The sequence below is a fragment of the Anabrus simplex genome, chromosome 3, assembly GCF_040414725.1.
Source record: "Anabrus simplex isolate iqAnaSimp1 chromosome 3, ASM4041472v1, whole genome shotgun sequence".
NCBI classification, from domain to species: domain Eukaryota; kingdom Metazoa; phylum Arthropoda; class Insecta; order Orthoptera; family Tettigoniidae; genus Anabrus; species Anabrus simplex.
In genome coordinates, this window is record NC_090267.1 from 230051072 (window position 1) to 230074802 (window position 23731).

A 23731-nucleotide genomic window follows, 5' to 3' on the forward strand; every position below is an offset into this window, starting at 1 on the left:
AAAAATTTGTAAAAACTGAAACAGGGCAGATATTGATGCAAAGAGGTGACATACTAAAAGTAGGGAAGAATACTTCTCAGAATTGCTAAATAATAAATACAGTGAACTGGTAGATGAGAAGGAGCAAGAAGAAACAATGGGAAAATAAGAAGAACAAGAAAAGGAGACATCGGTGTTAGAAGTAGAGGAAGCCATACAAAAGATGAAGAGCGTTAAAGCAGCAGGAGGGGATGAGGTAACTACGGAAATGATAAAAGCAGCAGGACCAATTGGGCTACAGTGGCTGTATAGATTATTTAGAATAAAATGGAGGAAGAAAGAGATCCCAGAAGAGTAGGGAAAGGGTTTAATTATCCCAATATTTTAAAAAGGTGATATAAAGGAATGTTAACTACAGAGGGATCACCCTTATTGCCCATATAGCTAAGATATTTGAGAGAGTATTGGAGGAGGAAGCTAGAGGGAGAAATGGAAGAAGAACAGTATGGTTTTAGGAAAGACTGATCAACGTTGGAAAAGACGTAGTGATGACATTTATTGACATCGAGAAAGCTTATGACAGTGTGCCCAGACAGTTGGTATGGGACACATTAAGGAGAAAACAAGCTAACAAGAATGGAAGTGCAAATGATAAAAGCTATATACAAAAATTGTGTTAGTAGTGTGAAGACTAGTATAGGAAAAACAAAATGTTTTAAAGTTGAAACTGGTCTCCGACAGGGAAGTGTACTATCCTCCACACTATTCATCATAGTTGTGGATGAAATTCATAAGAACATTAAACAGGGATTGGGAAGACAGGCAGCAAAAGACATGTTGTTTGCAGATGATATAGTGATATGGGGTGAGGATGAAACGGAAGTGCAAAAACAAGTAGATGTATGGAATCAAGAGATAGAAAAATTTGGGATGAAAGTAAGCACAGAGAAAAGTAAAACAATAGTGATATCAAGGGAAGGAAAGAAAGAAGAGGTAAGATAAAACTGAATGGTAAAATTCTGGAAGTGGTTAAAAGTTTCAAGTACTTGGGAAGATGGAAAGATAACAGAGAAAATTGGGAAAAGAATACAGCAAGTAAACAGCTTCTACCAGAGTGTAAGGGGTATTTTGTGGAACCAAGATGTCCCGAAGAAATGTAAGAAGGTATTATATTCAACCTATTATGAACCCATACGAACCTATGCAGCTGGATCATGGACTACAACAAAACGAGAGGAGAGTAGAATACACACAGCGGAGATGGAATTCCTAAGACGTATCGAGGGCAAGACCAGGAAGGATAGAATTAGAAATGAAGAGATAAGGAAAAGGACAGGAATCTTGAAACTTCAAGACAGGATAGAAACAAGAAAGCTAAAGTGGTATGGGCATATGATGAGAATGGGAGAAGAGAGAGTGCCAAGAAAAGCTTTTTCAGAGAAGTTAACAGGAAAGAGACCACGAGGAAGACCCCAAAAGAGGTGGACAGATTCATTGTGGGAGTGCATAGAGAAGAGGGGAGGAAACCAGAAGATGTACTTGAAAAAGGAGAAGAGTGGTGGAGAGACAGGCAGCGATGGAGGTCCTTGATTCACAACCCGACCCAGGAAGGTGGAAACGGGAAATGAAGATGATGATGATGATGATTCCGGTTTTCATTCCAGCAACACTCTCCAAAATCATTTCATTTCATCTGTCATCCTTAATCATTGCCCCAAAGGAGTGCAACAGGCTTCGATAGATGACAAAAGTCCTATCCTTGCTGCTAGATGGGACACTTCATTCAATTCATTGACCCGGTCAAATGACTGGAAATAGGATGTGGGCTTTCACTGGTTTAATGTCGCAGTAACAGATTGAGGTTTTTGTGATGCAACGATTCATGGCCTTAATTAAGGTACAGCCCTGGTATTTGCCTGGTGTGAAAGTGGGAAACCATGAAAAACCATCTTCAGGGCTGCAAGCTTACAGCTGAATAAAGCCAGACCTGCACTATAGTACTCCTGCAGTATACTTGTTGAAAGTAAAATACATTTCACCATACAACATTTCCATTTTCCAGATTCAGCCTCTATGAAATAGAGTACTGGCTAAGAAAGAAATCCTGCAACCTGCTTAATAAAAAATAACAATCAGAGCAATTTTTCCCCTTCACTCTGGGTCCGGACATATCTTCATTAAGCAGAAATACATGCTAATTATTCTAATTATTGAAACTGACTCTGTAGAGAAATGGGATAAAGGGTTGGGCATACATACACATGCTATGTATTGCATTTCTTTAGGCTTTTCTCCAGGGGTCTTATTCTTAAGATGAGGGACTGTAGCTGAAACTGGAATTATTTACTTGTGCTGTTATCATTCTCCTCTTTTCTATCCAACTTCTCCTGATCAACTCATTACTTTCATGGCCCTTCCACTTTCTTTATCCATTATCCTCACTTATTAAGGAGTTGCCATTCTTTTTTTGATTGGAATTTGCAAGGATCTGATTCTTGATATAACGATCACCATTGTCCTGAAAACTATAACTCTCAATTTTAAATCAACATAAGCGATGGTATATCAATCTCAAAAGGCATAATACAGACCAATGGGGTCATACAAGGGGACCCAATCAGTCCCATTCTCATTACATACTGACATCGGACATAATATGAATAATAGAACACAACAACGAAACTTCACTGCACATGTACGCAGATGACATGGTTTTTGGCTCAACGAAACTAGTAAGTACACAACAAACTGTCAACAACCTTGAGACATGGGTGGAAGAAAACTCCCTACAAAAAAATTAGGACAAGACAATGCAAGTGACTTTCAGAAAAGTGGCAGAAAGTGAAAGAATAAAATTCAAAGACAGACACCTTGAAGTTCCACCCACCCACCCACCCACCCACCCACACACGTAAGTACCCAGAAATTGCACTTCAGACAACAGGGAAGTAATTTAGAATCCACATCAAAGAAAAAGTGACAGCAGCTATTAGAACCACCTACCGAATAAAGGAACTGCACAAACTCTCTGCTAGAATCAGCAACGAAAATCTTCCATGCAGCAATAAGTCCGATCATAAATTATGTGTTAGAGTCATCAATCCATAGACTGGTTTGATGCAGCTCTCCATGCCACCCTATCATGTGCTAACCTTTTCATTTCTACATAATTACTACATCCTACATCTACTCTAATCTGCTTGTCATATTCATACCTAGGTACCCCTACCGGTCTTAACACCTACACTTCCATCAAAAACCAACTGCACAAGTCCTGGGTGTCTTCAAATGTGGCCTATCATTCTATCTCTTCTTCTCATCAAATTTAGCCACAACGATCTCCTCTCACCAATTCGATTCAGTATCTTTTCATTTGTAATTTGATCTATTCATCTCACCTTCAGCATTCTTCTGTAACACCACATTTCAAAAGCTTCTATTCTCTTTCCTTCTGAGCTGGTTATCATCCATGTTTCACTTCAATACAGTGCCACGCTCCAGATGAAAGTCTTCAGAAACATCTTTCTAATTCCTATATCAATGTTTGAATGAGCAAATTTATTTTCTTAAGAAAGCTTTTCCTTGCTTGTGCTAGTCTGCATTTTATGTCGTCCTTACTTCTGCCATCGTTAGTTATTTTACTACCCAAGTAACCATATTCATTTACTTCCTTTAAGACTTCATTTCCTAATCTAATATTTCCTGCATCACCTGCCTTCATTCGACTGCACTCCATTACTTTTGTTTTGTACTTATTTATTTTCATCTTGTAGTCTGGCTCCATGGCTAAATAGTTAGCATGCTGGCCTTTGGTCACAGGGGTCTTGGGTTCGATTCCCGCCAGGGTCGGGAATTTTAACCATCAGTGGTTAATTTCACTGACACGGAGGCTGTGTGTGTGTGTTGTCTTCATCATCATTTCATCCTCATCAAGACGCGCAGGTCGCCTACGGACCTGGCGAGCCGAACATGTCTTCGGACACTCCCGGCACTAAAAGCCATACACCATTTCATTTCATTTCATTTCATTTTTTCATCTTGTACTCCTTACCCAAGACTTCATCCATTCCATTCAGCAACTTCTCAAGATCTTCTGTATTATTAGATAAAATAACAATATCATCAGCACATCTCAAGGTTTTGACTTTCTCTCCTTGGATTGTGATTCCCTTTCCAAATTCCTCTTTGATTTCCTTCAGTGCCTGTTCTATGTAAACACTGAAAAGCAGGGGGGGGGGCAGACTGCAGCCTTGCCTCACTCCTTTCTGGATTGCTGCTTCTTTTCTTCAAAGCCCTCAATTCTTATCACTGCAGACTGATTTTTATACAGATTGTAGATAATTCTTTGTTCTCAGTATCTGATCCTAATCACTTTCATAATCTGAAATAGCTTGGTCCAATCAACATTATCGAATGCCTTTCCTAGATCTACGAACGCCATGTACGTGGGCTTGTCCTTCTTAATTCGATCCTCTAAGATCAGATGTAAAGTCAGGATTGCTTCATGTGTCCCTACATTTCTTCTGAAGCCAAATTGATCTTCTCCCAACCCAGCTTCAACTTCTCTTTCTATTCTTCTTGTAAATAATATGTGTTAAAATTTTTCAGGCATGAGATACTAAACTAATGATGTGGTAGTTTTCACACTTATCAGTACTGGCTTTCTTGGCAATAGGTATAGCAACATTGTGCCAAAAATCAGATGTCACTTCTTCTGTCTCTTACATCTTACACGCTAAATGGAATAACCTTGCCATGATGGCTTCTCGGAAGGCAGTAAGTAATTCAGAGGGAATGTCATCAATTCCAGGTACCTAATTCCTATTTAGGTCTCTCACAGCACTGTCAAACTCTGACCTCAAAATTGGGTCTCCCATTTCATCAGCATCAACAGCCTCTTCTTGTTCCAGAACCAAATCATCTACATCTTTACCTTGATACAACTGTTGGATATATTCCTGCCATCTTTCTGCTTTGTCTTCTTTCTCTAGAAGTGGCTTTCCATGTGGGCTCTTAATATTCATACTCCTAGATTTTCTTTCTCCAAAGGTTTCTTTGAATTTTCCTGTATGCAGCATCTACTTTTCCCAAGACCATACAACCTTCGACATCCTGGCACTTCTCCTTCAGCCATTCTTCCTTAGCTACCTTGCACTTTCTATCCACTTCATTATTTAATCAAATTTATTCTTTTCTGCTCTCTTCATTTCTGGCATTCTTGTCTTTTCATCGTTCATCAATCAGGTCTAGTATCTCCTGAGTTATCCACTGATTCTTAGTTGATCTTTTCTTCCTTCCTAACATTTCTTCAGCAGCCCTACTGACTTCATTTTTCATGACTATCCACTCTTCCTCTATTGTGTTTCCTTCAGCCTTTTCATTTAGTCCTTGTGCAAGATGTTCCTTGAAACACTCCCTCACACTCTTTTCTTTCAACCTGTCTAGATCCCATCTCCTTGGATTCCTTCCTTTCTTCAATTTCTTCAACTTCAGATGACATTTCATGACCAACACGTTGTGGTCAGAGTCCACGTCTGCTACTGGGGAAGTTTTGCAATCTCACACCTGGTTTCTGAATCTCTACCTAATCATAATGAAGTCTATTTGATACTGTGACGAGCTGGTGGGGAAGTAGGATAAATTAACACTAGACTGGTAGCTTCTATACTAAGATGTATTAACTAAGCATTAAACTACACGGGACTACACATAACTTTCGCTCATACACACACTTATACAGTTTGCACGTGCTCTCTCTCTCTCTTAGTTTCTTACACTACACAGTTTTACATTCACACACAAGGTAAACAGTTATGTCACCAAAACACACATCACAATTTCCCTGCTTTGCCGTCAGTCTGCACTGCAGTACGCTAGTCCGACAATCATGGCAGTCCACACACTGCACAGTATTGGCACTCTCTCACTGACTGAGCTCACGACTGAACTACACTAACCCCAGGCAAGTGACTCCTCTCTTATATACCTGTGCCGGTCCTTCCAGAACAGTCCGAATGCTAGATGTATCCAGGAACCTCGTGAGATGGAAGAATCCAGATTAATCGTCAAGTAATTTCCATAGTCCTCTGCTAGCTACTACAGATGGAAGCGAGAGGGGGCTGGTCTAACACTTAAGTCTTGTTCATGATTGACACGGTCGAAGCATAAGCGGGTGGGCCGATACAGTGACGCCCCCAGCCCGTAGAAAGTTGGCGTGGCGGGCGCTATAACCATTACACTGCCCCCTTCTTAAGGCTGCTTGTCCCAAGCTGCTCCACGATACGGTGCCAGGCGGTCCAGTTCAACAACCATCATCTTCCCTCAGAGAGGCCAGCGGATCTGGTAGATGACGTGGTTGATCCTGGTGTGGATTGTATATGGGCCTTCCCATTGTGGCTGCAGTTTCGGTGACTTCCCTTTTGTCCGCACCAGACGGTATAGCCACACTCTGTCACCTTCCTGGAAACCCGCAGAGTTCGCCAGTAAGTCATAGTGGGCTTTCATCTGGTCGCTGGCTACCCTTAGATGATGTCGGGCATAATTGTGGACGTCGTTGAGCCGATCCACCAACTCCCATACATAGTCTGTCACTGGCTGCTGCTTGTCTGGTGCCGACCCGAACATCAGATCGCATGGCAGGCGGAGCTTCCTTTCGAAGACCATGTTGGCAGGTGTCATGCCCGTCGTCTCATGGGTGGACGTTTGATACGCCATCAAGAAGAATGGGACCTTCTCGTCCCAGTCCTGCTGGTGCACTGAAACCACCTTCCTGCGATGCTCCTCGACGGTTTTCACAAAACGCTCCACCGTGCCATCTGACTGTGGGTGGAGAGGCGTCATACGGGTCTTCCACACTCCTAAGCACTGCAGAACCTCTTACATCAACCTTGACTCAAAGTTTCTGCCTTGGTCGCTATGAAGTTCCCTCAGGACTTCCAGTTGGCAGAAGAAGTTCTTGACCAAGACGTCGGCTACTGTCCATGTTTTTGGGTTCAAGATGGCGTAGACCTCTGGCCACTTGGTGAAGCAGTCCATGGCCAGGAGTAGATAACGGTTCCCGGCATCGGATTCAGGAAGGGTCCACTGACATCAATGGCGATCCTTTCAAAAGGTGCTCCTACGTTGTACTGCATCATTTGGCCCCTACTCCTAGTACGTGGGCCCCGGTTCGCCGCGCAGGTGTAACACAGCTGCCACATCCTTTCAACATCATTCCTCCGATGCACCCAGTAGTAACAATGTCAGGCACGATCTAGGGTCTTATTCACTCTCAAGTGGCCGGCAGTAGTGCCCGCATGCAACTCAGTCAGTACCTCTTTTCTCATGCTCCTGGGAATTATCAGCTATGAAATGTGCTTCTCTCCATCGGTCAATTCCTATGCGCGGGAATGTACCCTATCACTAACCATGAGAGACAACCACTGGGCCCAGTACGTCTTATAGGTTGAATTGCATTCAGCGATGTCTTTCCATTCCAGCCTCTGCCCCGACTCTCCTTCCGTAAGATCAGCCCGATGTCAATGTCCTTCAGCTGCTCCGTCCCGAGGGCATCTCGATCCCATCCTTCAGTGGTGGTGGCCTTCACGGCCTGGACGTCCACGATGCCCGCCTCTCTCTTCACTTTCTGGCAGTGTGCACAGTTCTCAAGCCACGGTCTTCTGGATAGAGCGTTGGCATTGCAGTGCTAGTTTCCTTGTCAGTACTCGGTGGTGAAGTCGTACTCCTAAAGGCGTTGTACCCAGCGAGCTGTCTGTCCTATGTTTCTGAAGCTTAGGAGCCAGGTTGATGCAGAGTGGTCAGTGCGCAGACGGAAAGGCTGCCCATATAGATACTTGTGGAAGTGCTCCAAAGTCTTCACGACGGCCACAATTCCCAACATGTCATGCAGTATTTTCTCTCGCCTTTTGACAATGTCTTGCTGAAATAGGTGATCACCTTCTCCTGGCCGTCTTGCGCTTGTGACAGCACCCCTACTAATTCCCAGATCACTGGCGTCGGTGTCGACGATGAACTTCTTCCCAGGCTTGGGGTATCCAAGGATGGTTGCCACACAGAGGGACTCCAGCTTCTGGAAGGCAGCCTTCGCCTCACTTGACCATTGGAAAGGCCTCCTCTCCTTGGTGAGCTGTGTAAAAGGCTTTGAGATGTCTGCGTAGCCAGCTATAAATCTGCGGTAGTATGTGCAATGACCAAGAGAACTCCTCAGCTCTTGCTTGTCCTTCGGCACTGGCCAGTCCCTAACAGCTTCTAACTTCTCCAGATATGTGGCTACTCCCTCCGATAACACGATGTGGCCCAGGTAGCGCACCTCCTTCTGGAACAACTGGCATTTTCCAGGATTTAACTTTAGGTTGAGCCCCACGTAGCCTCTGGAACACTCTCCGCAGGTTCTCAATATACTCTGAATGTGCGTCCGACAATAATTATATTGTCCAGATACATGAGGCAGGCGTCATGAGTTAGCCCCCTCAGTACAGCCTCCATCAGTCACTCGAAAGTCGCCGGCATGTTGCAGAGGCCGAAGGGCATCACAGTGAACTGGTAGAGCCATTGGCCAGTTGGGAACACTGTCTTTATCTATCCAAGGTAATAGGAAACAGTCCTTCTTTGTGACGTTGTTCAACTTGCAGTAATCGAAGTTGAAGCGGAGCTCACCATACTTTTTCTTCACCAGGACCACTGGCGATGACCATGGGCTGTTCGACTCCTCGATGACTCCCCTCCTGCTTCATGTCATCTAGCATCTGGTCAATTTCCGCCTTCTTCGCCTACTCGAGATTGTGTCCCTGAGCGTCGGAGCATTACCTCTTCTTTGCCGAGCCACAACACACATCGTCCCACGTTGACAGTCTCCTCGTATGTCTGTAGCGCGTCTAGGCCCAGGATGACCTCATCCGTGATGGTGGCGATGAAGGCCCAGATTCATACGCGTCATTGTCCCAGCGTCAATTGAAGTAGCGCCTCCTTCAGGACAGGGATAGTGTCTCCTGAGGCCGTTCGCGGCACGTCAGGGTGGTTGGGTTCCCTCTCTGGCTGTTCCTCAGTGATGTCCGCCCCATGTCTATTGTGATCCGGCACGGCCTGTCTTCGAGCCAACCGTCAGTGATCAAGCTGTCGTCGCTCCGCTCGGCGACCACATTTAGCGTGAAATGAGGGGACGGTAGTGATTGTGCCGACGAGCCCCTCTCCTTGTCAGCCCTTACTCGTTTCCCTGGTCAGGGGCCGCCTCCATACGGCAGTTACTCCACAGGTGGCCACGCTTGCCGCAGTTCCAACAGGTGATTCGGTGCGTCGGCGTCTCGGTGGTGGCGTGCATCGTTCTCCTGTAACAATGCGGGTTTCTGACGTGTTCTCATTTCTCACAGCTTGTATTCTTGGTGACGGTGCCACTGTTCTCTTCACTGCCTCCATCCTTAGGGCCTCCCTGAGGTTATGTTCCACGCTGAGCATCAGAGTTTTATGGAAAGTATTGAAGGTGGTTTTTTATTAAATTATCCTTGATATCTATGCCTAACATCAGAGTTTTGACGGATCTCAGCGTTGCAAAGCCCGTCAATGAATGTATAGGCTGTCTCCCGCTGAATGTGGCCCTGAGGCAGCCCCCCCGGAGCCTTGTGGGCTAGCTGCTCCACATCTTGCGCAAATTCCTGCAGCATCTCATTAGCGCGCCACCTGGTTGTCACCATATCAGCTGTCGAGCGCTCAAGTTATCTTCTTGTAGGTGGCACCCAGCTGGAGGCTGTGTAGTACTTCTACTGCTGGTCCTTGCAGTCTGGCGATTAGGTAGATGGCCCTTTCCTCTGATGTCCAACTGTTGTGCCCGCACATGGTCTCGAATTGGGTCCAGAAGGTCCGCCAAAATGTTTTCCTGTCGAAGCGCAAGGGTTTTACCTTCCGGCACTGGAGCTGCTGTCGCTGCAGGTGGTCCTAGCACAAGTCTCCATGGCTGTCACTCTCATACGCACTTACTTCTTCTTTCATGTCTCGAACCTCTGACTATATAACCTGCAGTATTTCTTTGATTTGTTTTCCAACCAGTTCCTGTATGTCCTGCATAATGTCATTCTCTAATTTCCTTTCAAGAGAGCGCATTTCCTGTTCTAATTTACCTTGTCCACCCTTAAGTTCAGTTAATTCCAGTTTCAGTTCGCTTTTGATTTCATCCTGTTTGGATGAGAGTTCAGTGAACTTACAGAGGAGAGCCCGAAACTGTTTGCTGTCCATTTTACTATTCACTAGAAATTCCTAGTTACGAAATGACTGCTACCAGTCGACCCCAATTCCGACACCAGTTGTGACGAGTTGGCGGGGTAGTAGGATAAATTAACACTAGACTGGTAGCTTCTATACTAAGATTTATTAATTAAGCATTAAACTACACAGGATTACACATAACTTTCCTCATACACACACTTATACAGTTCACGTGTGCTTTCTTTTTCTCTCTTAGTTTCTCACTTGTTCTCACACTACACAGTTTTACATTCACACACAAGGTAAACAGTTTTGTCACCAAGTCACACATCACATGTTCTCTCCTTCGTCGTCAGTCCGCACTGTAGCACGCTAGTCTGACAATCACGGCAGTCCACACACTGCACAGTAGTGGCAGTCCCGCTCTGACTGAGCTCACGACTGAACTACACCAACCCCAGGCAAGTGACTTCTCTCTTATATACCTGCACCGGTCCTTCCAGGTGGGTGAATCAGTGCACTTTTTTCACTCACCCCCCCGTTTAAAATCAGACGTGCCCTAATGACCTCATGAATGTCAGGCCCTATCTGTAAAATATGTACTCATAAATATGTAAATGTTACTAGATGTAGTTTAATAATGTCAATTATTTAAGGAGATTTAGTTTTATTTGTTTATTTATTTATTTATTTGATTCAGCTCCACCGGGGTGAAGCTCTTTTCAGGAGACGCGGCGGCGGCCGTGGCCGCACGAACCGCGACGCTCCCACCCTCCGAACGCAATGTCGCGTTCAGTTTTAGCAACCGACCCTCAGCCAGGCGTGGTCCGGGAACGGAATCCATGGACCGCAATGTGCGTTCGAAATGTCGATGTTCATGTATTCTGCAGTTCACATGTCGATGCGCAATTTGCTGCGTTCTTCATCGACCCACGAGCCGAGTGATCCACCGTTCAGGGTTGTTTTTTTCATTTTTCGATCGTTCTCTCCACAGTGAGTGGAGGAGAAGCAATCATTTTCATGGGTTTGTAAATATGCATATATAAAGGTCTTTAGATTTAGTTTGAACTTGGTTACTATTTTAATAAATTAGTGTTATTTATTTAAGGTGTATTTGTTGTATATTATGTTTTATTGAATCATTTTTAATTGGGAAAATAACCTGTTGATGATAAATAAATCTATTTATTATGAAGATACTTTAAATTTTTATAAATTTATTTCGTTAATTGAAGTTGGCACTTTCCAAGCCTATTTCCGATTGGTCATATGATTTTGTATTGTTGAAAAGGGTTACGCATGCAACAGTCATGTTCGTCATCAAGTTGTGATATCGCAACATTAAGACATATCAATTGCAATAAAGTATTGAGGGCACCAAGTTCCTTTACTTCAAAATCAAAAACATCATTGGCGCCCAACGTGGGACTCGAACCCACAACCCTGAGATTAAGAGTCTCATGCTCTACCGACTGAGATAGCCGGGCCTTATTGGATCCGGGATCTCAGTCAAATCTAATAAAGGAATGTCTGTTTAACCCTTTGATTACCAAGGAATGAAATAATGAAAATTATGTTAAATGTTTAATTCTGATCTAGTGAAGTACAAATGAAAAATACATAAATGACAGTTTTTGTAGCAAAAAATATGTTTGTACAATTTTTTGGGGGGTGGTTTCACGGTGAAACCAATGGGAAACTAGGCATCTTCTCCTTTGGCATGGTACTCAATGAAACAGTTTTTGTTATTGCCCATACATGGTCCAACACTACAGGTCTGACATGTCCATCTTGTACGGTGGGGATTTCTTTTCATACTGCAAAATGCACACCTCCTAGATGTTCCCCGAACAGGCATATGAGCCGCTTGATCCACCCTCTTCTCTTTCGAAACATATGGTTTGAAGTGACTGACGCGAGATGCACGCCTAGAATGAGTTGTAGGGGTTCGTTGTGATGCTCCAACAAGACCCGCAATCACATCCAGTTGAAACTTCAGACTCATTTGTGTATCAGGATTTACTTCCCTGAAAATTAGGAAAGCATTGACAACAGCAACATCAAGGAAGTGCCACATTATCTGAAGCCACCACTTCTTGCTCTTTCTGTCCAGTTCATAACAGGCTTTTAGCATATCAGCTTTATCCACGTGGCCCATGTGGTAGTTGTAATCCTTGCCAAATGTGGGGTATGATATGACAGACCGAGACCCATCCTTACTCTTTCGTGCTACAGTTAATACATCATCCACATTGTGAAAATTGGATAGAAATCAAATACCTTCCTTGTCCTTCCACAGCACTGCAAGTATACTATCCTGTGAGCATCTGAACTGGAACTCTCCCCTCTCCATTCTATTTTCTGTGGTGAAATCGGAAGGAAAACCAACTCTCCCTTTCCTCACCGTCCCACAGGCATGAACACCACGTTCCTTGAGATGTTTCATTAGAGTGACAGAAGAAAAATAATTGTCAAAGTACACCTCATGGTGTTTTCCATGAAGTCCTTCAGTCAATGTTTTCACAACTCGTTCCCCCAAACACTTTTCAGTGGATGTTCCTACCTTACCCATATATATTTCAAACTGAGAGATATACCCATTTTCATTGGCTCTAACCCATACCTTATATCCCCGCTTTATAGGTTTGTTAGGCATATACTGTTTTAGACTAGAACGTCCCTTGAACCGTATTACTGATTCATCGATTGCTTGTCTCTTTGTCGGTTTGTATGAACACAGAAATGTATTTTGTAGGCATTTCAGCAACGGCCGGACTTTATATAGTTTATCGAATGTCTCCTCTCCTTTCGTGGGCTGTTTACAGTTATCATTCAAATGTACGTTACCGAGAAGCCATGCAAAACGATTGCGAGACATTATGGACGATACATAACTATCCCTCAACATTGGGTCCGAAGACCAGTAATCAGTATAACTAGGAAGCTGTTCTACACCCATAAGATTTATGGCAAAGGAATTTCTTTATTTCCTCTTCACTGGTAGGCTGGAAATTTGTTGATCCCCCAAGCTTCTGTGTTGCATATAAATTTGTTTGGAAAACTATAAGCGCAAAACGTTCCTCCGGAAAAAGGCACTCAAAAATCTTCAGTGGTGTAGTCTGTCCCTCGGGAATATTTGGCCCAGATTGACTCAAAAATTCATCATCACTGTTGTACACAACGTAATTTACCCAATCAATGTGAGAATTTTCTTCGTTCTGGGCGTGTTCAGTCACGTTTGTAAATCACAGTTCACAGTTTCTTCCAAAATGCCATGTAAATCTGGACACACATTGTCTTCTGTAATGTCATGATCACCTTCACTTTCACTCACTGATGCACATGATTCCCCATCACTAGGTATTGTATCTAATAAGGCTTCTAATAGTTCACTGTTCAACTCATTCACACAAACTTTCCATGATGCCATGGTCGATGCTTCAAGTTCCTCCTTGCCAATGGTTACAATCTGAAACAACTCATATTATTATTATTTATTATGAAACAATTTTCTGATATGTTACAAATAACGGCAATACCACTAGCAGGAATACCAAACCAAACTTACCTGTACAACAAACGAATTATTGCAACAAACGCAGTCACAAATAAATAAACAATGACAATCACAGCAACAGAGCAACTCACAGATAGCATCACAACATACTACCTCACACGAACGGACTCCCGTGCACGATAAGCTCGAGAAACTTGCTCAGATTGACGCCAAAGTACAGCAGCTATCAGCAGGCGTGGTGGTTACAACATATTACCACTGGTAAACTGTGCAAATGCCTCTAGAAAGGTGGTTTCACAGACAAACCACTCGTGATCAAAGGCAAGAAACTTGGTTTACCAAATGTCAAGACAAACACACAGATCATTGGAGTAGATTGTTCCAAAGTGGAAACAAAAAGGATTATGCGAGTACACCTCACTTCAAGGAATGATGGATTTGAGGTGGAAGCAGAATTTCTACTTTTGCCAACTATAACAGGACGATTGCCACAATTGGAGATCAAGGACAAGATTATTATTCCAAAGGACATTCTCTTGGCAGACCCCACATTCAACAAGCCTGGAGACATAGGCATATTAATTGGTGCAGGACTTTATTGGAAAATAGTCATAGGTCCACCCAAGAATGAAGCTGAAGGACAACCAGCTCTGCAAAACACCCGATTAGGCTGGATTATAGGCGGTGAAGTTTTTGAGAACAAACAAGGATCAACAACAACATGCATGAAAATTAGCAATAAACAATTATCAGATCAGATGGAAAAATTCTGGAAACAAGAAGTAATTCCAGAGAGTCATCATTACACATCAGAAGAAAGAATATGTGAAAGACAGTTCATGGACACCGTTTCGAGAGATACAACGGGTAGATTCATTTTAAGGCTCCCTATCAAGCCGGTTGTCATCCTCGGAGAATCAAGAAAACATGCACTAAAGAGACTAGAATCATTAGTCAAGAGATTAAGCAGACACCCCGAACTCAAAACAGCTTATGCAGATTTCATGGATGAATATGAAAACCTAGGGCATATGAGTTTGATTGAAACAAACCAAAATCAAGATGTACCAAATTCATACTTCATACCCCATCAACCAGTGGTAGTCCAGATAGTGACACTACAAAGATCAGAGCGGTATTTGATGCCTCGGCAACAACATCTCTCAGGACTTCACTCAATGACAAGCTCATGACAGGACCTAATTTACAGCGAGATCTTTTTCACATTGTACTTTGATTTCGCAGCCATAAGTACGTCAGGACAGCAGATGTGGAAAAGATGTTTCGGCAAATCCTCATCCATCCTGAAGATCGAACATTACAGCAGATTTTGTGGAAAGAGGAATCTTCAGCCCCTGTGAGGATCTATCAGTTGAATACAGTAACATATGGAACAGCATCAGCACCTTACCATGCCATGAGATGCCTAAATGAATTGGCTACTCTGCATGAAAATGAATTCCAGCAGCAGCAAAGGCTATTCGTGATGATTTTTATATGGATGATTGCTTAAGTGGAGGAGACATTCTAGAAGATGTGATTGGGCTACAGAGGCAAATACAAAATATTCTCAAGAGTGGTGGAATGCATTTGAGGAAATGGAGGTCCAACAGCAAAGAGATCTTGCAGGATTTGGAGAGCAAAAGCAACGAAGGGACTTTACTGGTTTTAGACAAACGTGAAGCTAGTAAGATTCTTGGACTCCTCTGGGACTCAGCATAAGATTGCCTTCAGTTTCATGTTGAGCTGGCAAAGCAGTCACCAAGATCCAAAAGAGAAGTCGCCTCCAAAATCGCACAGATTTTTGATCCACTAGGACTTGTGGGTCCAGTACTGATCAAAGGGATGTTGTTGATGCAACACTTATGGGTAGATGGATTTGAATGGGATCAGCCATTGTCTCGAGAGCACCTTCAGATTTGGAATGAGTAGGCCTATTATACATCATTAGAAAGACTGAACATCATCAGAATTATGAGAAACATAAATCCTGGGAATTGCTCTGGCTCTTTTGATTTGTTTGGATTTAGTGATGCTTCAGAGAAGGCTTTTGGAGTCTGCATTTATGCGTTTGTCAAACGGAAAATGGTCTCTTCATTTCCAATTTACTTTGTGCTAAGACGAAAGTAGCTCCTTTAAAAACCATTTCGTTGCCAAGACTCGAATTGGAGGCAGCCCTTCTTCTTGCACAACTTGTCAAAACAACAGTGAGTGCTTTGAAAGAAAAAAATAGTCAGATCAGATTATGGAGTGACAGTACAATTGTTTTGGGATGGATCAACAATGAGTTTTTCAAAATGGCGCCCGGTAATGACGACGTAGTGTTTTATCCTCTGAGTAAACCGTAAAATGTGACGAAAAGTGCGGAAAATGTTGAAGATTATAGAAAAATGGAATATTGTGTGATTCATGTGATCGATGGTGGCATTATAAGTGCGGAAATTGCCCTAGAGACGTAAAAACTAATGAAAATGTTGACTGGATTTGTGAGCAGTGTGTTTGAAATGTTGTTGTTGGCGACGGCGTTGACGAAGCACCGAAAACAGTCGATGAGGAATATAAAAGTGCAATAGAAATTATAAACATTCTAAAAAAGGACAATGAGACTCTTAAAGTTGAAAATCAAGAATTAAAAGAAAGACTGCGATCGCTAGAATGTGGGACTGACCATTCTTCGAGCGATATACCGGTACCAGTAACAAACTCGAGCACGTGGTGTCAAGTAGTTCGTGGATGGCCGGCTAAGAAAAAATCTACAACTGAATTTCCGGAAATAAACATCAGAAATAGGTTTTCTGCCCTAAATAATTTAATTCTGGAAGAAAGTGATCGCGCACGTGAAACCAAATCATCGCGATCCGCTACCGTTGTGCCGAGTCTAAAATTTAGGCCTAGAATTCAGATTCAAGACCCAGTTAGGCCTAAATCAGTGAAGGTAGCTGTGTTTGGTGATAGCCAAGGAAGGGGAATTGCGGGAGTGGTTAAAGACGAGAATATAGCAGCAACCGGAGAAATATATCCAGGAGCTTCTATCAGCAGTGTTCTGGAAAACGTAGAAGCAGCAACTAGGAACTTCGGGAGCGACGATGCAGTGCTTATCATCGGTGGGACGAACGACGTAGCTCACGACGACGCCAAGAATGTAAGATCACAACTTAAACATACACTAGGAAAGCTGACCCACACTAACGTCTTTGTAGTGAACGTGCCCCACAGGCATGATTTGAGTAGACTCGTGTGTGAACATTGAAGTGGACAAGGTCAATACAGATATTGTTAAAATTTGTAAACATTTTCGGAATACTCAGGTTATTGAATGCAGCAGTTTTGAGAGATACTGTTATACAAAACATGGCCTCCATCTAAACAATTCAGGTAAACGAAAGATAGCAAATATTGTTCTAGATTTTATTAATCTTAAGATATGTACTGTAAAACAGGCAACTCCCGTGAGTTATAATACCGACCAGGAAAACTAGTAGAAAGAGCCAGCTGTACTTCAAGCTGGCTCAGTCAACTAGAAAAAGAAACTCAGGATAGTAAGGAATTTCAAGTTACCCAATTGCAACAGTCAAGTTTTAGGGAGGAAGGGGGTCTGAGATTGCTCTTGGTAAACTGTCAAAGTGTAGTAAATAAACAATTAAAATTCGGTACATTGATGGAATCTTATGAGACTGATGTGGTGATAGGAGTGGAATCGTGGTTGAAAGAAGGGGTGGGTAATAGAGAAGTATTTCCAGAAGGGTACACAGTCTATCGTAGAGACCGAGGAGATAAAAAGGGAGGGGGTATGTTTATTCTGGTGAAGGAAACTTACTGTTCACATGAATGGTTTACTGATGAAAGGGATGAAATATTAGGGATAAAATTAGTTTGTGATAATATGAAGGAGGTGGGAATTATAGGAACATACAGGCCTGGAAGAGAGGAAAGAGACATGGAAATCTTTGAGAAAATAATAGATTATACTCATAAAAACAATAATAATGATATAGTAATAATTGGGGGAGATCTAAATTTGCCTGAAGTTGAATGGAATGGAGCTGCAAGTGGAGCCCATGAACAGAAACTGGCAAATAAGTTAATTTGGGAGGGAGGATTTACACAAGTAGTACAAGAACCGACTCGTCTCAATAACTTACTAGATGTATTCTTGGTTAAACCATGGGAAATTGTTGATAAAACTGAGGTAATTGAAGGAATAGGAGACCATAAGGCTGTAATAATGGATGTAGGACTCGTACCAAAAAGGCTTAATAAGAGGGTTACACAAGACAAGAAATTGTACAGAAAAACTAAAGTTGATGAATTTGGGACTTACCTTAAATCGCAATTCAGTTGTTGGATAAGTGAAGGGAGTAACGTGGATACACTTTGGGCTAAATTTAAAGGAATCATTTGCAAAGGAGAGAAGAGATTTGTACCTGTTAAGAAGGGTAAAATGACCTCAGACCCTGTTTATTATACAAGGGAAATAAGAAAATTAAAAAGAAAATGTAGAATAGTAAACAGGAAAATCAAAGAGGGTAGGGAGAGCAGAGAAACTAGAAAACAGCTAATGAGGGAACAGAATAGAGTGAAAAAGGAAGCAAAAGAGAATTATATGAATGACATACTTCAAGAGGGTAATGACCACAAAGGGAAATGGAAAAAGCTGTATTCATATATCAGGAATCAAAAAGGAAAAGGAATCCAAATTCCTACAATGGTGGGAGAAGGGGGTGAACACTATTTAACAGATACTGAGAAAGCAAACCTATTTAGTAGGGAATTTAGAGATTCAGTAGATGATTGTCAAGAGTTGGAAACCGAAACAGAAGATAGAGAGGGAGAGACACAGAGGGAAACAAGAAGCTTCTCATTCACAAATGAAGATATTTTCAGAGAAATCCAACTGCTTCAGCAAGGAAAAGCAGCAGGAAGTGATCAAATTACTGGGGAGATATTAAAGACAATGGGGTGGTACATAGTGCCTTATTTAAGATTTCTCTTTGACTATGTCATAAATAAGAGTGTAATACCAAAGGAATGGAAAGAATCTATAATAATACCAATTTATAAAGGAAAGGGTGATAAAAGGAAACCAGAGAACTACAGACCAATCAGTCTGACCAGTATAGTTTGTAAAATACTGGAGAGTTTAATATCAAAGTACATCGGAGGGATATGTGATGATAAAAATTGGTTCATGAGGAGCCAGTATGGATTTAGAAAGAAATTTTCTTGTGAGGCACAACTGGTGGGATTTCAGCAGGACATATCAGATCAATTGGATTCAGGAGGTCAGTTAGATTGCATAGCCATAGATCTTTCCAAAGCCTTTGATAGAGTGGAACATGGAATATTAATAAAGAAATTGGAGGGAATAGGATTGGACGTAAGGGTTACACATTGGATAAAAACATTTCTAAATTCAAGGGTTCAGAAAGTCAAAGTAGGAAATAATGTATCTCAGGAAGAGAAAGTTTGGAAGGGAATTGCACAGGGTAGTATAATCGGTCTGTTACTTTTCTTAATGTACGCAAATGATTTAGGGAACAATATAGGGTCTAACATCAAAAATAAGATTGTATGCAGATGACATAATTGTTTATAGGGAAATAAACAACATTGAGGATTGCTCAGAATTACAAAGGGACCTTGAAAGTATCCAACAATGAGTTGAAGAAAATAATATGAAGGTTAATGGAGGCAAATCAACTGTTACAACTTTTACAAACAGGAGCTTTAAAACTGAATTTGAATATACTTTGGATGAGGTAGTTATCCCAAAAGATGGCAAGTGCAAATACTTAGGTGTGAGATTTGAAAGTAATTTGCACTGGAAGGGTCATGTTGATGACATTGTTGGGAAAGCATACAGATCGTTACATGTCATAATGAGGCTACTTAAAGGATGCAACAAAGAATTAAAAGAAAAAAGTTACTCGAGTATGGTTCGTCCATTATTGGAATATGCAAACAGTGTTTGGGATCCTCACCAAGAACACCTAATAAAAGAAATAGATAGTGTGCAGAGGAAAGCAGCAAGATTTGTAACAGGGGATTTCAGGAGAAAGAGTAGTGTATCAGAAATGTTAAAGGAACTTGGGTGGGAAACTTTAAATAAGAGAAGGGAGAAAACTAGACTTATAGGATTATATAGAGCCTATACAAGAGAAGAAGCATGGGGAGATATCCGTGAGAGGCTTCAGTTGGAAAATAATTATATCGGCAGGACTGACCACAAATATAAAATTAGAAGGAATTTTAGCAGAAGCGATTGGGGTAAATTTTCATTCATTAGGAAGGGTGTGAAGGAGTGGAACAGTTTACCAGGGGTAGTGTTTGATCCTTTTCCAAAATCTATACAGATATTCAAGAAGAGAATAAACAGCAACAGAGAAAATAAATGAAGTGTTAGAGGGCGTTCGACCACTGCAGGTTATTGTAAATAAAAAAATGTGTGTGAATAAATTAATTCCATCCCCTGGTCTAAGGAGTTTGGACAGCCAAAGGAGGGGACTGCCTGTAGGGGTGAAGTACAGTGGGGACTTCGAGGGCCCTGGGACCGCTACGGTAGCTGTGAAGGCCCTTCAGGAACTCTGAAAAGTGGTGGCAACAGGGGCTCTGGTTAAGACGCAGCAGGTCGTTATGCTACTTAGGTTCCAGAACGGGTAAAAAAAAAAAAAAAATGTAGTAAATAAGTAAATAAATGCAATGTAAATATTAATCTTATACCAGTTGTATAGTATCATTTGAAGTAATTCCACATACTGTATATCAGTTGACTATATTTGTAAGTAGTACAGGAGATATTATAAGTAGAATTTTGTAAACAATATAAATTTATTAATAGGGGCCTTATTTTTTGGTGAAATAAAACTGTTAATTTCAGTGTTAAAACTGACACTATTTCGGTAGGTATTTCGTGAAATAAATTGTTATACTGATCAATGTTTCTTGCGAAATCTTTGTGATAAGGGGTTTTAAAGTAAACTCTTGTAATTTAGCAGTGTTATTAAATCTTAGAAAAACCAAATACGCAAATTGTTATAGAAGTAAATATATTAATCACTGATACTTCGAAATGAAGTTAGGTGATCTGCCCTGTGATATATATTTATACATAGCCTACATTTTTAGACGTTGAATTACTTGTTTCGAAAGTACAAACTAAGCATGGTTTCAACATTATCATGATGCAGGGTTGTGCGGCAGTCAGAAAGTGTCTTTGTGTAAGCAGAGAAGCTCCTCTCGCTGACCACATTAGATGTCGGAAACTGAAACTTTGCTAACACTGTCTTCTTTCACTTCCTCAACCAGATGTGTTTTCATTGCATTTTGCAAATTCATATAGCTCCGGAAGATGTTCATGGATATGCTCTTTTTTCCCGGTCGGGGATGAGTAGCTCAGATGGTTAAAGTGCTGGCTTTCTGACCCCAATTTGGCAGGTTCGATCCTCGCTCAGTCCGGTGGTATTTGAAGGAGTTCAAATACGTCAGCCTGGTGTCACTAGGTTACTGGCACGTAAAGGCACTCCTGCGGGACAACATTCCGGTATCTCAGCGTCTCCGGAAAGCATAAAAGCGGTAAGTGGGACATAAAAACAATAACATTATTACTACTCAAACAGGCGATTTATTTACAATAGGCCTGCCGATAGCGTCATATTTTACAGTAAAGACAGTATTATTTATCTTCCCTTTTATATTCATTCTCTTCCTCATGAGAGGATTACCCTATTTTTCTAGAGGAATGTTGGCTTGCATGAATGCTTTTTTTGTGTCTTTTACAAATTGCTCCATATAATTTGTCAACACCTTTACGATCTGTAAGGTATCGCCGATTGTTATTTGCCGCTTATAATTATATTCATTTGCTTCATTCTGATTCTCTGCAGTGTACATCGCATGTTTCAACTTTACGAATATTACCAGTACACTATTGATACATTAGAATCTTTTTGCAGCATCAAATACATAGAACCCCTCACTGTTGTATTCTTCGGCCCTCAAAAAATCTGTTGCGACTTCAGTTTTCGGCATTTTAATACTTAAATGTTGGACATTTGCCGATAAATGTTGGTAAGCAACGAACTCTCATTGCGCACTGCTGTATCTACGACTGGTCTTGTATCTTGTTACGACCACAACACTATTTGCTGTAATCGATAACATTGATTTTATCGACTGCCTTAGAGATCGCGGAACTGATTACACATGCTTTCGATACATAGTGTGTGCCGCTTTTCATGCATTTCTGTGGAGAATATACAACGCTATCAAGCAAGAGAGAAGGAAACTACGATAGTCAAGTTCTCAGAAGCATTTAAACGTTTATTGGAGAGCTCTTCCGGTGCCATTTCTCATTTTTCACACCAAGTGGTGTATATTTCGTGATTATTTGCGCATTTCATGCAATAAATCAAATTTTGCGATATTTTGCGAGTTCATTTTGCTAAAACACTGTCTTTTTAGTACCTGGGAAGTCATATATAGACAAGGAAGAAGATATTTAAAAAACTCATGCATATCGTTGTTACCAAAAAATAAGGCCCCTATTTATTAAGGATGAGCTGTGTGTTTAATAGAAAACATTGTTAGCGTAAATTGTATAATATTGTATTATAGGAAAATTTTCTTCTCTTGTTTATTTAATATTTAGTGCTTGACAATAATGTATTTTACTGTACCATTTGCCACCAAGGTAGACACCTCATTTGCAAATAAAGAGATTTGACTTGATTTGAGCCAAGGCTGCTGAAGACATTTGTGGCAAACAGGATTGCAAAGATTCAAGAAGCCACTGATGCAACCACCTGGAAGCATGTTCCTTCGACTGAAAATCCAGCTGATCTTCTCTCAAGAGGAATTACTTCAGCAGAACTCGAAGATAAAAAACTTTGGTGGAGTGGACCTTCTTGGCTTTGCACACGTCAACAACCAGAGCATTCAGAAGAATTTGAAACAGAACTAACAGAGCTGAAGGTCACAGCAGTTACGTTGACAGCAACATCAACCAGCATTCTACTGAATAAATTCTCGTCATTTCCGAAATTATGCCGTATAGTAGCATATTGTCAAAGATTCATTTATAATTGCAAACTCAAACCGCCAGAAAGGTAAAAAGGTTCACTAGAAATACAAGAAACTGTAAAGCAGAGAAACAGGTAGTCAAATGGACACAATTAGAAGCATTCCCTCAAGTACTACATTGCTTAATTAATAATCAAGGCCTCCCAAAGAAGAGTTCTCTAAAGTCACTCAGTCCGTTTCTGGATAGTGACAAATTGATTAGGGTGGGAGGAAGGCTTCGTTTTTCAGAGCTAACATCAGAACAGAGACGTCCTGTGCTTCTACCAGCAAATCATCACATCACCAGAATGATCATGGAAAATGAACATTGTCGTCTGAAGCATTGTCCCCCAGAGCAACTGCTACATGCAACTCGACAGCGATATTGGCCTATCAGCGGCAGAAGAGAAGGAAAAACGACTGTTAAGAGGAGTCTGAAGTGCTTTTGTTACCATCCTACAGTTCTGGAGGTACGCATGGCAGATTTATCAAAAGAAAGGGTTAGGTTAGTTGTTCAACCCTTTGTTACCACAGGAGTGGACTATGCAGGTCCAATATCTGTAAGAGAAAGCCACAGAAGAGGCCACATTCATACTTACAAGAGTTACATAGCTGTATTTACATGCTTCAGTACCAAGGCAGTGCATTTGGAGTTAGTGTCGGAGCTAACGACTGAAGCTTTCTTAGCTGCACTGCAACGCTTTACGGTGAGAAGAGGTTTCTGCAAGCAGCTTTTCTTTGATGATGAGAAGAATTTCATTGGAGCAGTCAACGCACTACAAGATATCCAGTCCTTTTTGGAAAAGGGGTCAACGACCATTACCTCCTCACTCGCTCAGCAGCAGATACAGTGGAGTTTCATTCCTCCCCGTTCACCCCACTTTGGGGGATTGTGGGAAGCAGCTGTAAAGATGATGAAAAGACATATGCTGACTGAAACACAGGGACGCGTGCTAACTTTCGAAGAAACCTACACTCTTCTTT

General features: G+C 41.6%; 2 non-coding genes across 2 annotated transcripts; both read right to left on the reverse strand.

Annotated features, from left to right (window-relative positions):
* Positions 1-10979: 10979 nt before the first annotated feature.
* Positions 10980-11134, reverse strand: LOC137499054 (5.8S ribosomal RNA). The gene has a single exon (XR_011017995.1). It is a non-coding gene; the product is annotated as a 5.8S ribosomal RNA (ribosomal RNA).
* A 453-nt stretch (positions 11135-11587) lies between these two features.
* TRNAK-CUU (transfer RNA lysine (anticodon CUU)) lies at positions 11588-11660 on the reverse strand. Its single transcript has one exon. It is a non-coding gene; the product is annotated as a tRNA-Lys (tRNA).
* Between the last annotated feature and the right edge of the window lie 12071 nt (positions 11661-23731).